Source organism: Theropithecus gelada, chromosome 15, assembly GCF_003255815.1.
Source record: "Theropithecus gelada isolate Dixy chromosome 15, Tgel_1.0, whole genome shotgun sequence".
NCBI classification, from domain to species: domain Eukaryota; kingdom Metazoa; phylum Chordata; class Mammalia; order Primates; family Cercopithecidae; genus Theropithecus; species Theropithecus gelada.
This window is the reverse complement of record NC_037683.1, coordinates 80,905,790-80,921,578: the sequence shown is the minus strand read 5'-3', so window position 1 is coordinate 80,921,578 and position 15,789 is coordinate 80,905,790. Positions and strand designations below refer to the sequence as shown.

At 41.7% G+C, this 15,789-nt stretch overlaps 1 protein-coding gene across 2 annotated transcripts in view; it reads left to right on the top strand.

The window, feature by feature from the left end:
- The window catches only part of DMRT1 (doublesex and mab-3 related transcription factor 1), a 126,055-nt gene that overhangs the window by 108,822 nt on the left and 1,444 nt on the right, over window positions 1-15,789 (top strand). The gene's annotated exons all lie outside the window — the stretch shown is intronic.

The following is a 15,789-nucleotide window of genomic DNA, read 5'->3' as shown; positions in this document are numbered from 1 at the left end:
CCAAGTCAGCATTTACCAGCTCCTGCCTTAGGCTGGTAGATGAGACTTCCTAAGAATTCCTGTTTTATTTCCCCAGCATCTCCGAGCCCCGACTCGTTAAAGAACGCATCGCACTCCTACAGTTCAAGTGAAAAACAGTGTTTCCAGAAATGACTGTTTTCTTGGATTTCCTTTTATCCTTGCTTTCTTTTTCTGTCACTTTTTGTTACTACGAAAATGTTTCATCCTTTATTGTTTCATAGTTGTTTTCATACAGAAAGTTATAAGTGTTTTTTAAATAAATGGATGACCTTGGTTTAGGATTATAAAAAGTATATCCCCCTTACTACCAGGCATATTAGTTAGCTAATGCTAATATTTGTGTCTTTTGCCTTTTCGCTCAATTTTATCTGATTCAGTATTACAACTAGTAATATTTGCTAATGGAAATAATTAAAAGTTGATTTTATTAAAATTTCTGACAAATAATTAAATTCTAGAGCCTCATTGAAGCACTAGACAACATGAGAGTTAACTGCTAGCAGAAAAATAAATGTATTTTAATATGTATTTTTCTTTAAATACCAGTCATTTCTGTTTGGCTGTAAGGACTCCATTCCAGTTAAGCTCCTGGAAGGCAGAGTTAAAGAGAAACTGATGACGATTTTGAGATTAGTTCACTGGTAAATCACTTTGAAAGGCTGAGCCTCTGGTAAGCTGGAAACACAGACCAGACATAGACAGTAACCTTGATCAGCAAGAATGCGTCTTTTCTGTAAATTATGAAAATTTGATGTAGTAAAAATAAAACTTGATTTATCCACTTACCTAGCAGTGTATTCTGTATACTGAATGGTATAGGTGACACTTTAGCCATTTGCCCTGCCCCCAAAGATGACATCTCTGCAATGTCTAGAAGCTTCCTCTTTAAAATGAAAATATCAACAAGAGGCTTGGCAGCATGGAGCTTGCATGTACCTCTTGAGTGAATTAGTTTAATTGAATGCTTTTCTTTGAGGAGCTCCCAAGCAATATACTCAAAGAATAGAACTGTTCTGGAGCAGATTGAGGGAGGATATAAGTTGTAATTTGACAGAAACAAGATCCTGGGAGTGGACCAAGGGGCACAGGGTACCTAAGAACAGAAAAGAAGCACAGATGTGAGGAAGATGCAGAGGACCAGGGAAACACATAATAGAAAAAAAAATAGTACCTTCTTCTGATTCTGTTTCAGGTAGTCCCTGGTGCCAGTTTGAAGCATTTGCTGATTACCTGCTCTCTTATTACGGGAAGGGAGGGGGCCAGTGTCCATTCAATGCCTGTTTTGAGCTAAGGAGCTTGCTATGCTATGTATATTTTTTAAAATCACCACAGCCTTTAACATTGTTGTTTTCCTTTAATAGATGAGGAATTGAGGCTCAGAGCTGTTAAATGATTGCCCAGGGTCTCATAACTAGTAAGTGACCCAGCCAGAATGTAATCCCAGGTGTGTCTGATTACAGGTGTTTTTCTTCTGAGAACAGAGCCTTGTTTTATTCACAGCCATATCCCCTGTATCTAGAACAGTGCTGGGCACAGAACAGATGCTCAGTAAATATTCTGTGAATTAAGTAACCAAATTAGCACCACACTGCCTTCTTTTATGCTTGAGTTTTAGCTAGTTGTGGAGGTAGATTAAGCTAGTTGTTTTCCTTGGAGTACTCGGCTCCCAAAGAGGCCTCTTCCAACATCTTGGACATGAAACAAAACATGTTCTAAAATTTATACTTTTTAAATTATGGTGTAATCAAAAGGCCAGGCAGCCCATAAACCTGAGAGTTTGTGCAATTGAAGTAACATTTCTGATTCCCAGGAAGCTTGTGCCTAACAGCGGAAAGCATTTTTACGTGTAAATTGGTCACTTTTGAGATGAGCTGGTAATTTCTGAAATTAGCAGATTACTTACTCTTGAAAGACCTGAGGTCGCCATTTGTTATTTGACTGCTCTCTGCCCTGAGCTTCGAAGCCAGCCAATAATGCAGTGAGTGCTGGACTTTCACTCTTTTTTTCAAATTAAAGATTTAATTACAGTCTTCACTGAAGATGAACCAAGTGTGAAAATACCTGATCTACTCGGAATGTGGGATCAGGGAGGAGTGTGTGGGTTGGAGTCAGTGCCTGGGCATTTAAATACTTTCAACAGTAACATTAAGGGTGAAATTAATTATATTGTGACCAAATGTTGGTGTGTTGTTTAGCCAGAGTCAGTGAAATTTATATTCTTTTTTTGGTTGATCATTTTTTAAAGCTGAAAGGGTTTTTTTCCTTAGGAAATATTGTCATAGCCTATAGACTTAAATCTCTAAGACTTCAAAGGTTTTGAAAGATACACATCTTTGAAATTTGTAGAGACTTTCTTTGTGGATGGTACATGGTTATTTTGCATAAATGCTTTGTGTGTGCCTGTGAAGAATGCGGATTTGTTCATTGTTGGATGAAGAATTTTATATATGTGGAGTCAAGCTTTCTTATCGTGTTTACATTTTTGGTCAATTAATAATGATAATGATCCATCTAAAACGTATCTGATGTCCACCCCTTATCTATTTCTTTAAGATAGTACCTTTAATAAGCCTCCTTTATTATGGAGGAAAAAAAAAGTCTGTGTATCTTTTTGGTCTTCTAGCTTTAGTCATTCTGATATTTCTGTTAGTGTCTGGAGTTTAGTTATACCCATCCAAGGACTGAGTTTAAGGGTAGATTTGGGATGCCTCATTAACTCGCCATCATTGAGAAATGATCTGTTTCACATACACGAATTTTCTAAATGATGCAAATCTTCTCTTGAAGTTGTCAGAGGCCCCTGCCCCCCAACCTTTCTTGACAGGAAGGTTTATCAAGTGGATTCTTCTCTCTCCTGCAGGAAGCTGACCCATTCTTGAGGTTTTGGGTTTGTTGCCGCTTCTGTTGTTGTACTCCCTCTCCACTGCTGCCGCAGCTGCTTCTCAGTTTTCCTCGTCCCTTCCTTGATGTGGGGCCAGCAATCATCTCTTCTCTCTTGCCAGAGCTGCCTCTCCACCATTGTTTCCGTGCATACTTACCTAGTGTGCTGATCACGATTGGTCTAGGAAACAGATTGGCTGGCCTTGTCTCAGGAGAGTGATCTTTCATTTAGTCATCAACTACTATTTGTTGAGTGCTGGCCACATGTAAGTCTTTTTGCTAGTGGCCACCAAAGGGCTTTAAAGGTAGAACCATAACATGGTCCTTCCTCTGGTCTGTAGGGGAGTCATTAGTTCCATAATGAGAGTGAAAGTGATAGTGGCACAAGAAAGGTACAGCACTGTGGGCATTAGAGAAGTGGGGGTTGTTTCTGTTTAGAGGGATTAGAGGAGGTTGGCATTTGAGTTGAGTGTTAAGCTGTGGAGATTGGGGAGAGTCTGGGACTGGCATGAGCTCAGTGTCAAAGGCAGGGGACCTTAGAGGTCTGCGCAGGCATCTGGAGCAGGAGAGAGGCTAGGATGTGGCTTAAGCGCAGGGGAGAAGTGGAGAATCAGGTTGCTCTTCGAATGCCAGGCCAGGGAGCTTGGACCTTTGCAGAAACCACAAAAGGTGTTTATTTAGGAAAGATGTCAGAGACATGCTTTTGGAAGCATAATGGCCACCAGGGTAAAGTGAAGCAGAGAGAGAAGGGACTGGATAGGGCACTAGATGCTAGCAGAGAAGGTGCAAGGGGATGAGGGCCAGAATTCGGATGAGGGTGTGGTGGGATAGGGTCATTGGAAAGGAGGGATATGGCAGAGTTCAAGAGAGCAGGATGTAGCAGCTACTTAGATGTGGGAGGCAGGTGGGATAGTCTAAGCTTTGAGTCTGAGCTGGCTAGAGAAGAGGGTGAGCTCAAGACCCAAAAGATGAGGGAGGATCAGGTTTGTTGTTGGAGGAAGAGAAGTTGGTAGGTTCAGGTTTTTTTTGTTTCGTTTTTTTGTTGTTGTTTGGGCTTTTTTTTTTTTTTTTTTTGAGTCTCACTCTATCGCCAGACTGGAGTGCAATAGTAGTACGATCTCGGCTCACTGTAACCTCTGCCTCCCAGTTTCAAGCGATTCTCCTGCCTCAGCCTCCTGAGTAGCTGGGATTACAGGCACGTGCCACCACGCCCAGATAATTTTTATATTTTTAGTAGAGACGGGGTTTCACCATGTTCGCCAGGCTGGTCTCGAACTCCTGACCTCATGATCTGGCTGCCTCAGCCTCCCAAAGTGCTGGGATTACAGGCATGAGCCACTGCGCCCGACCGTTCGTTAGCTATTTCAAATACAGACATAGTGCTCAGTGAGAAGTCAGGGAAAGAGGTATACATTGTGAAGTCATTTGCAAGGACGTGATATTTAAAGCCCTCTGTGACAAAAGAGAACCCAGTTCAGCAGTTGGAGAATGTCAGTGCTCAGGGTTGGATTAGAGAAGAGGTGGTCAGTGGAGTGGGGAGGGCCTGGAGAAAGGAGAGTAGTGTGGCCTGAGGACTGGGGAGGAGGGAGAGGGTAGGGCATGGGCACCTGTCCAGTGCTCCTGAGAGAGGGCAGGAAGGAGCAGGGCAGACCGCTGGCATTGGTGACCAGCAGGTTACACGTGAGCATGGGGAAAGTTTTCTGGGAGTTTGACCGTAGCCAGTTTGCCAGCATTACTGTGTAATAAAATAGAGACAGGACAGTAGGTCACGGCTAAGGGAGAGCAGGAAGAAGGAAAGGAAGGAAAAGATTATTATGAAAGAGGCAAAAAACTTGGCTGGTATGGTGGTTCACGCCTGTAATCCCAGCACTTTGGGAGGCCGAGGCAGGTGGGTGACTTGAGTTCAAGACCAGCCTGGGCAACATGGCAAAACCCTGCCTCTACTAAAATTGTAAAAACTTAGCTAGGCATGATAGTGCATGCCTGTATTCTCAGCTACTGGGGAGGCTGAGGTGGGAGGATCACTGAGCCTGTGAAGTCGAGGCTGCAGTGAGCCGTGATAGTGCCACTGCACTCCAGCTGGGCTACGGGTATGAAACCCTGTTTCAAAAAAAATGGAGCAGCAAAAACCTAAATCCTGCATTTCACACCCATTATGATGGCTGTCATTTAAAAAAAAAAAATCAATGAACAGAAAATAAGTGTTGCTGAGATGTGGGGAAGTTGGAACCCTTGTGCATTACCAGTGGGGATGTGAAATAATACAGCTGTTGTGGAGACCCACATGGCAGTTCTCAAAAAATGAAACATGGAATTACCATATGGTCCAGCAGTTCTGATCTGGGTAAATACCCCAAAGAATTGAAAGCAGGGTCTCAAAGAGATATTTATACACCCATGTTCATATCAGCATTATTCAAAGGTGGATGCAACCCAAATGACCATTAATACATGCATGGATAAACAAAATGGTGTATACTCATACAATGGAATGTTATTTAGTCTTTAAAAGGAAGGAAATTCTGATGTATTCTACAACATGGATGAAACTTGAGAAGGTTATGCTAAGTAAAATAAGCCAGACACAAAAGGACAAATACTGTATGAGTCCATTTATATGAGGTACCTACAGTAGTCAAAATCATGGAGCCAGAAAGTAGAATGGTGGTTGCCAGGAGTTGAGGGGAGAAGAGGATGGACAGTTATTGTTTAATGGGTACAGAATTTCAGTTTGGGAAGATGAAGAAGTTTTGGAGATGGATGGTGGCAGTGGTTGTGAATGTACTTCAAATGCATATACTTCACTGAACACTACACTTAACAATGGTTAAGGGCCAGTTGTGGTGGCTCATGCCAGTAATCCCAGCACTTTGGGAAGCTGAGGCAGGAGGATCACTTGAGCCCAGAAGTTTGAGGCTGCAGTGAGTTATGACTAAGCCACTGCACTCCAGCCTGGGAGACAGAGCAAGACCCTGTCTCAAAAAAACAAAACAAAACAAAACAAAAAAACCCACAACAACAACAAAAAAAAACACCCAAAATTTAAAAGGCCATACAGACAATTTTTAAATGGTGAAATGATGAATTTTGTGCTATGTGTATTTTATTACAACAAAAAATTTAAAAGTTAAAAAACCCAGACGCAGGAAGAAACCAATTCATTGACCAGGGGAAGAAAGAATTAAATAAAAATTTGTCTCATACTTTGGTAAATAACTGCCAGCCTTTCTTAGGTTCAGAGCCTTGCTCTGTTGACCCAGTACCAATAGACCCTTTCTGGGATCGTCTCACCCAGAGACCATAGGTGGTTGTTCTGAGAAGCCCCTTAAGAAAGGCTGCAATTAAGTTTGGCTTCAGGTGGGCTGCAACTAGGGAGAAAAAGGAAAACCTATTTTGTTTTCCCTTTAATTTTTATTTTAGATTCAGGGGGTTCATGTGCAGGTTGTTACCTCAGCATATTGCGTGAAGCTGAGGCTTGGGGTATGAGTGATCCTGTCACCTAGATACTGAACATAGCACCCAACAGTTAATTTTTCAACCCTTGCCTCCCGCCAGTAGTCCCCAGTGTTGATCGTCGCCATCTTTATGTCCATATCCAATGGAACATCTTTTCTTGAAGGCAGACTAAAATATCTGTGGAAACATGAACATGAGCTCACCTGTCCTGAGACAATTAAAAATATCATAAACACCTAGAGAGAAGGCGGCACAGTAACAGTAACACTTCCTGAATGCCTCATGTTGCCTAGAGACTAAACCTCTTTAGGGTTAAAGTCCTTTCTTGGGGCTAATTGGACAGAAGGTATTTAAACCACAAAAATGTTTTAAGAAATACATATATTAAAGAATTTTAGCAATTGGAGTCTTATGCAGTGTATAGAAATATTCTTTCAGAAAAGCATACACAGTCTGTGCTGTTACTTTCTTATTTCTCTTCACCCTTAATGTGAGCCATTCCTAAACAGTGTGCACTTGCTTCTGTAATCTGAACTTACCTTATCATCCATGATGGCCGTGTTGTATTTAGGCGGTAAAATAACATGTGCAACTTTGTGTAGGCATGTATTCTTCTGTCTGAAAATGCCTAAAATGTTCAACCTTGATTGTTTTTCAATTGACATATATTCTATTTAGATGTGTCCTGGTATTTGCTTCCTTATTCTATTTTATAAGAAAATATTGGGCTGGGGGCAGTGGCTCACGCCTGTAATCCCGGCATTTTGGGAGGCCGAAGCTGGTGGATCACCTGAGGTCAGGAGTTCGAGACCAGGCTGACCAACATGGCGAAACCCTGGCTCTACTAAAAACACAAAAATTAGCCAGATGTGGTGGTGGGTGCCTGTAATCCTAGCTACTTGGGAGGCTGAGGCATGAGAACTGCTTGAACCCGGCAGGCGGAGGTTGTAGTGATCAGAAATCATGCCACTGCATTCCAGTTTGGGGGACAGAGCGAGACTCTGTCTTTAAAAAAAGAAAAAAAAAAACGACGAAAATATTAATAATGTACTAATCTTAAATTTTCATTAGTGCTGGTTATAGTTAGAAAGAAACAAGGAAATAGTTGGCATAGTGTGATAAGCCAACTTTGAAGTTTTGTGTCTTACATGTAACATTCACCATAAATAGTATTAATATTTGCTTTTTGAAGAATATGAGTCTCCTAGTAGTAAAGAGAAAATAATTTGCTGTATGCAATCCTCTATCTACCGTGCTACTAGCATATCATTTGGGCCACAATATTTATTTTCAAATTATAAGCTGCAAATTCTATACAAATTCTACTTGAGAAATGGCTTTAGGAACTTTCATATCCACTTAATTGCAAAGTGTCAGAATATTTTTATTTTTATTTTTGGAGATGGAGTCTTGCTCTGTTCACCATGTTTGTCAGGATGGTCTCCATCTCCTGACCTCATGATCTGCCTGCCTTGGCCTCTCAAAGTGCTGGGATTACAGATGTGAGCCACCGTGCCTGGCCAGCCTGGCTAATTTTTGTATTTCTAGTAGAGATGGGATCTTGCCATGTTGGCCAGGCTGGTCTTGAACTCCTGACTTTGGGTGATCCGCCTGCCTTGGCCTCCCAAAGTGCTACGATTACAGGTGTGACCTACCGCATCCGGCCACCTTAAACTGGTTTTAGATTTGAGACTGTCTTTGCCAGTGCATGCATGGGTTAGCCCTGTTTCATGGTTTAGTGTGTCTTGTGAAGGCTAAATTCCATCGTTTTTCTCACTCATGTATCCATTATTAAACACCCACTATGTGCTCTGCACTGTGCTGGACAATGGATGGTAGACAGTCTCAGCTCACTTTCCATTTTCCCGAGGTTTGTCTTTTACCTTGTGGACTTTGTGTCTCTGCCTCCAGGTGGTTCTCCTGGCTCTCTGCCCTAGCCGGAGTCAGTGGAGTCGGCTTGCCTGTTGGCCCAGCCTCAGGAATGGTTAAGTGTCACTGAAGGCCTATACATGATGCCATGAAAAGCACAAACAATAGGCTCAGGTTTTAGTTTGGAATTCATCTTAACTTTCAGTCTTTTGGTGTGTAAAGAGGGATGAAGAAAGCAATCATTGACTCTCCCTCATGTCGGAATTGAAACTTGTCCAAGAACATTCAGAGGTGTTTGGGTGTGTTGTCACTTTTTTTCCTTTCTCAACCAATGTTTAATAAAAATCCTGTTAATTTACAATGGAGTACAGACACTCACAGTTCTTTCCTAGAGAAGAGTAAAGGCTTCTGCCAGAGGAGAGGGGACAGAGAAAATGAATAACAAATGTATAGACCCTTAGGGTTTACCAACTGTTTTGTCTCCCTGATCCTCAAAGCCACTTTGTGAGATATTTATTACCTTCTTTTACAGTTGAGGAAACTGAGGCACAGGGTGTTTACTGAGGTGCCAGTGTCGATGGCAGAGCTCCTGGTCTTTCTGGACAGTTCTCAGACGGTGGCTGCTCCTGGCTTCGCCCAGCCTGACAGGTCCTCCTAAGTGAGAGGAGCCAGCCAGAAGCAGGCCTCCCTCAGCCCTGCTGCCGAGAGTGCAGAGTGTGGTGGGAAAACAGTCTCCCAGAAGGGAGCCTGCATTTCTGACTGCTGCCTCTTCAAGCTCAAGAAAGATGAAGTAGGGTGGGGTGAGGCAGGTGTAGACAAGGGAAGCGGATTGGGGGAGCAGTGCTGAGAAGCGATGCTAGGTACAGGGCTCAGGTTCAGACAGCATCAGGTGCTGAGATGTGGTGGTCACCGCGCCACACGTGTGGGTGACCACAGGAGGGAACGTAGTACTTAATAGGGCCCCACGCCTTGTGCAGAACCCTCCTAAGTGCTCTACTCTATCCCCATTTTACACATGAGGAAGCAGAGACATGGAGACGTCAAGGGACCTGTCCAGGGTCTTCAGGTAGTAAGACAGCCCGCCTCCGGAGCCCACACACCTGACCCCTCTGCTCTGTTGCATTCTGACCGAGGGACACTTTCTGGGATGCCTTGTTTCAATTCCCTTTAGTAACAACATCCTGCAGTAAACCCACACACGGGGTAACTCTTTGATCTCCTCTCCTCAGAACCAAGCCTCGTTCTGACAGGGCTCCAGGAACCCAGTAACTGTAGATTAGGAACAGATGAGACCTGTACTTCTTTGGAAACATTGACACTTGTGCCTTGTACTTCCCAGAGTTCCCAACTTTTATGACAAACTTAGGCTCCAAAACCACAGATTCTTCCTTCCTCCAAATGCTAGTCTGAAGGGATGGTTTGCTTGATCATGGGATAATAACGCTATTTTCTGTTTGGTTTATAAAGCATGTTCACACACACTCTGGTGTTTGATGTGATGCCAGCCATCTTCTCACCTCCCTCCTCAAAAAGATTGAAAAAGGCAGAGCTGATGTTAACAAAGGACCCTTTCAAGTGAGGAATAGGTTGTTTTGCCTCTTGGAATGTGACGCTCTGGCTGTTACATAGTAAACATGTATTCCTGGTTCTCTCAAAAAGGCAGCATGTATGTGTGACCTGGAGTAAACAGACCTTGCACTACATCCTGAGAGGATTCTGGTGCGTCCAAAAGCAAGAATCTTCTCACATGAAGACATGGAGATTTAGATAGCTGACAGAGGAATTAAGGAAACTAGTATTTATTGAGAAAACATTACTCCAGTAATCTTCACAACTATCTGTTACTACCCTGTTTTCACAGATGGGGAACCTAGGGCACAGGATGCTTAAACAATTTCGCGGGTACAAGAGGAGTTTTCTTAAAAGTCTAGGTCGTGTTCATTTTACTGGAGAAGAGAGGAGAGCGAAGAGTCCGACGGTCTGTGGGTTTACTGCAGGATCTTGTTACTAAAGGGAATTAAAAGCCACCCAATGATTAGGTGTTAAGACTTAATATATTTTGGTTAAAACATGGTTTTAGAGTGACTTTGGCTGTTTAGATTGCGTATATCACCAAATGTGGCACCCCTGGATGGGAGTAGGCAACCGAGTCAGTAAAAGTGAGTCAGCCCCTCGTGTGCACGCTTGCTCACCTCTGAGGGGGTTTAGGAAGAGATGTCAGTGGAAGGAAAGTTGCCACAACTGACTGAGTTTGGGGGCAAGGGAGCAGTCTGGAGCATCACCATTGCTGACACGCAAGAAGGGTTTTTTGGAAGGCAAGGAGTGAGGGGAGAGGAGGTACTTCAAAGGGTGCTGGGCCCCTATCAGGGTAGGGCTGCTGCCATGGACATGTTGATTATACATGGCTTTGAGACGCGAGTTGCTTGTGGTGACCTCCTCTATGAAACAAGCAGGGGATGTGGGGACCCATCTATCAGCTGCCATGCTGTGTGGTCCAGGGGTGGGCTGGGGTGGGGTGGAGGTGGCACTGGGGACCCACCGGCTACCATGCTCTGGTCCAGGAGGGCCTGGGTGGGGTGGAGGTGGCATTGGAGAAGGAACGCCTGGCCCTGAGCTGATTTTGCTTGAGTCCCTGTTGGGGTATAAGGCTGAATGCGCCCCTTCTTTCTCTTCCCTTTTTGTATACCATGTTAATATAAACAAAAAAGGCTTCTTCCCTTTGCTTATCAGTTGAACTCTGTAAGTGGGGAAGGCAGTAAGTTTGATGGGTGCATTATCACTTAGTTTCACAAGCAGCAGGGAAACTAATCTGCAGCTACAGTAGGACCAGACTGTGAGCCCAGGTTCTCAGACTCCCAGGCCAGTGCTCCCCCAACCTCTGACGTGCTGCAGAAGGATGCTTGCTTGGCTTCTGTTCCTTTTGAGAGTTAAAAAATTGTTCTATTATTATTTTGTGAATTGTGTGTACCTTATGTTTTACATGAAATTTAGAGGGAAAGAGGTAATGTTGCATAAATATGTACTTTCTATTAAGTTCACCTAGTTTTTAAAGTATGCTATTTCCCAGTGCTTGCAAAGGTTGTGATAGTTGTATCAAAGAGGAAGCACTGATAAGTTACCTGATTCCATCTATAGGATCTTTCATTCACAGTGATTGGCCAGTTCTCTCTACAGTATGCAAAGTGCAGAGCTAGCCCCCTTCAAAACCGATATTCGATTTTAAAGCTGATAACTAAGATATGGTGTTACGGAAAACACAGTCCTATACTCCACTCTCTCATCACTACTCTTTAATTGCACTTGGGGGAAAAACACATTTGTTTCAAAGATCATTACTTTTTTTTTAGTAAATTTATGGTAAATGGAGGAGATTACCAAAGGGCTATTTTTTTCTCAGCTTGTGGTTTCTAATTACATCAGTTACAGCTCAGCCTTCTTCTTAACTAGAGTGCAGGCATGAACTGGAAAAGAATGAGCTAATCCATGATAGATCAGGTGGAATAAAGATCTCCATTCATATCTTTACCTTTTATCCCTTGTTCTGAGTGCCAAGAATTAATGCTATTTGAAAGTACAAACTGAACCTGCCAAGCTTCGGACAGCTAAGATAATCCTAATTATTTTAAATGTTAGTGAGAAGGGCAGCAGTTCCACTCTGGAAAAGAGTTCTATTGTGAAACATTAAATATATGCTAAGTGGTATTGATTGCACATGATTTTATTTCCAAACACTATGATTGTCATGAAGTGGAAGAATTTGTTGTTTAAGAAATTTTCATCAGCTTTTCATCAGATTCTTTCTTATGCCTACAAACTCTAGGAAACTGAAGAGGCCAGCAATTTTGTCTGCCTTGGCAGTCAGGATCTAGATGAAGAGTTGCTAACAACTGAAAAATGCCACTTGTATTTTATTTTAAAATGGTTTCTTAGGAGTTTAATAGTATTTAACATATAGAGGAAGGAAAAATGTTTTTAAAGCATGAATATCCTGTTTTCTCACATCACTGGAAGAGAATTACTCGTTCCAGTCCATTGACTTCCAACAGATCATTCAAGTTAAAAGTCAGGGGTCTTTGCAATGTCAAAAGATTTAGTGCTCAGTGTTTTTTTGTTTTTTTGTTTTTTTTTAAAGAAGGTTTTCTTTTTTGACAGTATAAATATTTTTCAAAAAGAATACTCGTGGTTAGATGGCATCAAAATCATCTTGAAGTGTTTTTTCCCCTCATTGGTAAGAATGATCCTGTGTAAGGTTTTCTGTTTATTTTTAAATCATAATAAAAGAACATCCCAGTAGCTTCTGTAGACAAATAGGCTTCTTGAGAGAAAACAGATACTAGATTTGCTGGTTCAGACAAGGGTCAGCCTTGGAGGTTTACCCACCTTTCATTACACGACAAAATATCAGATTGGCAAGTTTTCCTTTTTTTCGTTTCCTTCCTTTTCAGTCTCTGCTGTGGTGTGCAGAAGTAATTTCTTCCATTTCTGTAAATGCTGGGAGGCTATCAATGATTATAGGGTAGTATAATCCTTAATTGTTTATTGCCTGTGAATGCTTCCTGCCCCCAACCCCAGTGCAGCTGGCCCCACCTCCCTTCCCCAAGCACAAGAGCATTGCTAGTCACTAACATCTTCACTGATGGTGTGTTGAGCATCTCAGGGTCAATTATTCTTTCTTTCTTTGGGGTTATTCCCCAGAGTGGAATTACCAGGTCAGAGGGGCTGAACAGCTTTATGGTTCTTATTACATGTCACTAGATTGCTGTCCAGAAAGATTGAACCAATTTCTAGTGCTAGCAATACTATCTGTTCTCCCACAGTGCCACTGTGATGCTAGGAGTTAGCATTTTTACAAAATGACCTAAGACAAGACTTTTGAGTTGAAATTAGCCTTGTGTAGGGCCTCTTAGAATCAGAGAGCGAAAAGCATCCTTTTGATTTTTGAATTTTTAATTGGTATAAAATAATTTACAATAGTCAACTATTATCCTTCTCCTTCCGAAGGTTTAAGGAAACTGCATTAAAATGGAGAAGGTACCTTTGAGGGACGATCTTTAAGGATGGTAGTAAAAGTGATTTTGGACATTAGTCACTAAGGAAAAACACACTAAATCTTTTCGTATACTTAGAACTCTATGAGGTGCTCTACAAAAATGAGGTAAACAGATACTGTCTCTAACTTCAACAGCCTATTTTTTCAAAACAATGCTAAGCCTTGAACAAACATAAAAATAACACGGGTTTAAATTTTGAGTGGAGAAACACTGTAAAAATACAGCTGTTTTTCAAAACAGGGTGAGTTTTACATGTTCTCTAGAGTGCAGTCATGCTTTAAAAGTATGCTTGGAGCCCCCCTAGTCCATGCAGGGAACATTCTGCATGCTTTGTGGCCCCACCCGCAAGAATATTTTCTAAGAAAATATTCATAAGGTAGGTTAGAGCAAAAGGGGGATATTGTCAAATTCCTTTCTTTTGCAAAATTTTCACTCCTCCCCTTTTTAGTCCCAAGTTGGCTAAATGAGGAGAGAGCATCTCCCAGTCAGCTGCTAACTGGAAACAGGCCCAGGGCTCTGAACATGTTGGGAGAACACATACCTATTCCTTTACAGCCTGTGCATCAGCTTGGCAAAGGTCCGTTGCTTTGCCTCCTTAAACTCACACAGGGATTGGGAAGGTTCAGCGGCCAGTTCCGAAATGTGTGCCCAGGAGAAGGTTGGTGCAGGGGCCAGAGCATGCCAGAGTCAGACTAACCAGTACAGTGCTGCCCTTGACAGCTTGCACAGGATCCCTATGTTAAACAGGGAGAGTAATTCTCTCAGTGAATGGTTTGAGGGTGAAATACCTCACTGAAGTATGTGTGTGGCATACAGGTAGTAGTCAGCAATGTTTACTGTTATTCCCCATAGCTTCTATACAGAGAAACTTCTGTCACTGGTTGGGGGTGGGGATGGGGACATTAACTCACAGACTCTCCAGGAAGCTCTTAGTCGGCTCTCCAGATCTGTATAGTAACAAGATCTCAAAGCAGTCTACTGCCTTTGGAAAACATTTCTCTGTATATATATGTATGACAGCCAGGTGCATGTATACAATTAATAAATCACCTTGGATTTGCAGGGAATTTAAATGCATATAACAATACAAATTTAGTAAGATACTTTTATGAACTTTAATAAGGTGAAGGCTTCAGATTTCCTAGGTTCCTAGTTTTGGTTGCTATAATATATTTATATATGCATACGCATGCTTTTTTGTTCTAAAATACTACTTAATGACTCGCTTTAAAATAAAAACAAAATTTATTTTCCTATCTTTTAAAGCTTAGAAACTCACCCTTTGCTTTTTATTTAAATTATTAAAGACTAAACAAATTGATCAATATAAAAAGTAACTGCTTGTCAGGAAAATTGCCTAAATTGTTTTTCAAATTTATTCACTTACTGAATTTTCAGATCATCTCTTTCCTTATTGGATATTGAGGTACAAAACTATCCATTTGTCTATCTGTCTACCCATATGTCACACTGGAAGAAGGAGGCTTTCTGAAATAATTTGGTCCAGTGGAGTGGTTAAGGGTCTGCTTCTTAAATCCCAGCTCTGTTCTTTTATTTCTGTGTGGTTCCACTAGCTGCAGCAAACCTTTTCCAAACCCATAACAAGCGTAAATAGTGTTCAGTTGTAAAAAGGTCTCTTTTCAGCATGGTAATATACCTTATTAAATTCCAAACATAATAAGTATTGATGGCAAACACATCAGGACCCAGTACAGCTTCTACTATGATTTAGTTCTCTACAAATGACTTCAGCACTCAGCTCCCAATGCATTTTGCTAATTACATCATAGATTTCCCTATTGATGAACACAAGCTGAATTAACACAGGAGCACTAATGTACCCTTTCACCATTATTGTTGTACAAGAAGCCGTGGCAGATGCTGGCAGTTAGTTACACAAACATTAGTATTAACGATTGGCCATTTGGAATTGGTGACAAACTACTGCCCGGCAGAATCCTGAGGCTGAAACCAATCAGGAAGTTAATGAGGAGAGAAATTACCACTGCAGCTTCCCCTTAATTACATTCACACTAGGCAGGAAGGGAGTTCTGGGGGTGGATCTAAACTCAGCTAAGGTTAAGAAGGTCAGAGACCTTTTTGCTTAAGTTTTTTATCTACTGTGGCTGCTAAGGTTGCAAAAGTTGCTTAACACATTATTACTTTTGCATCCTTCATATTTAATGTGAGTTTTCCAGCAGAGTTTTATGTTCATAGATTTGCTTTCACAATTTGTGTCTGACTTCTATTTTAGTGTGATGTAATTTATTTACTTTTTTGTGTTTCTAAAAATTTTCTCTCCCATTTACTGCCTTTTACTTTTTAAAAGTTATGTATGCTGACATCCCCTTCCCCCCGTCTTTGTCCTGTTATGCCATGAGAAATAATGGGAAAGTTAATAGCCTATCAACTTCACCTGCTGTATCTTGGAAAAGTAGGGTGGGTTACCTGTCATGGTGGAAATGCATGGGTGGAGTCTTGCTTGGGGTAATTTGTCAGATGGATCACTTGA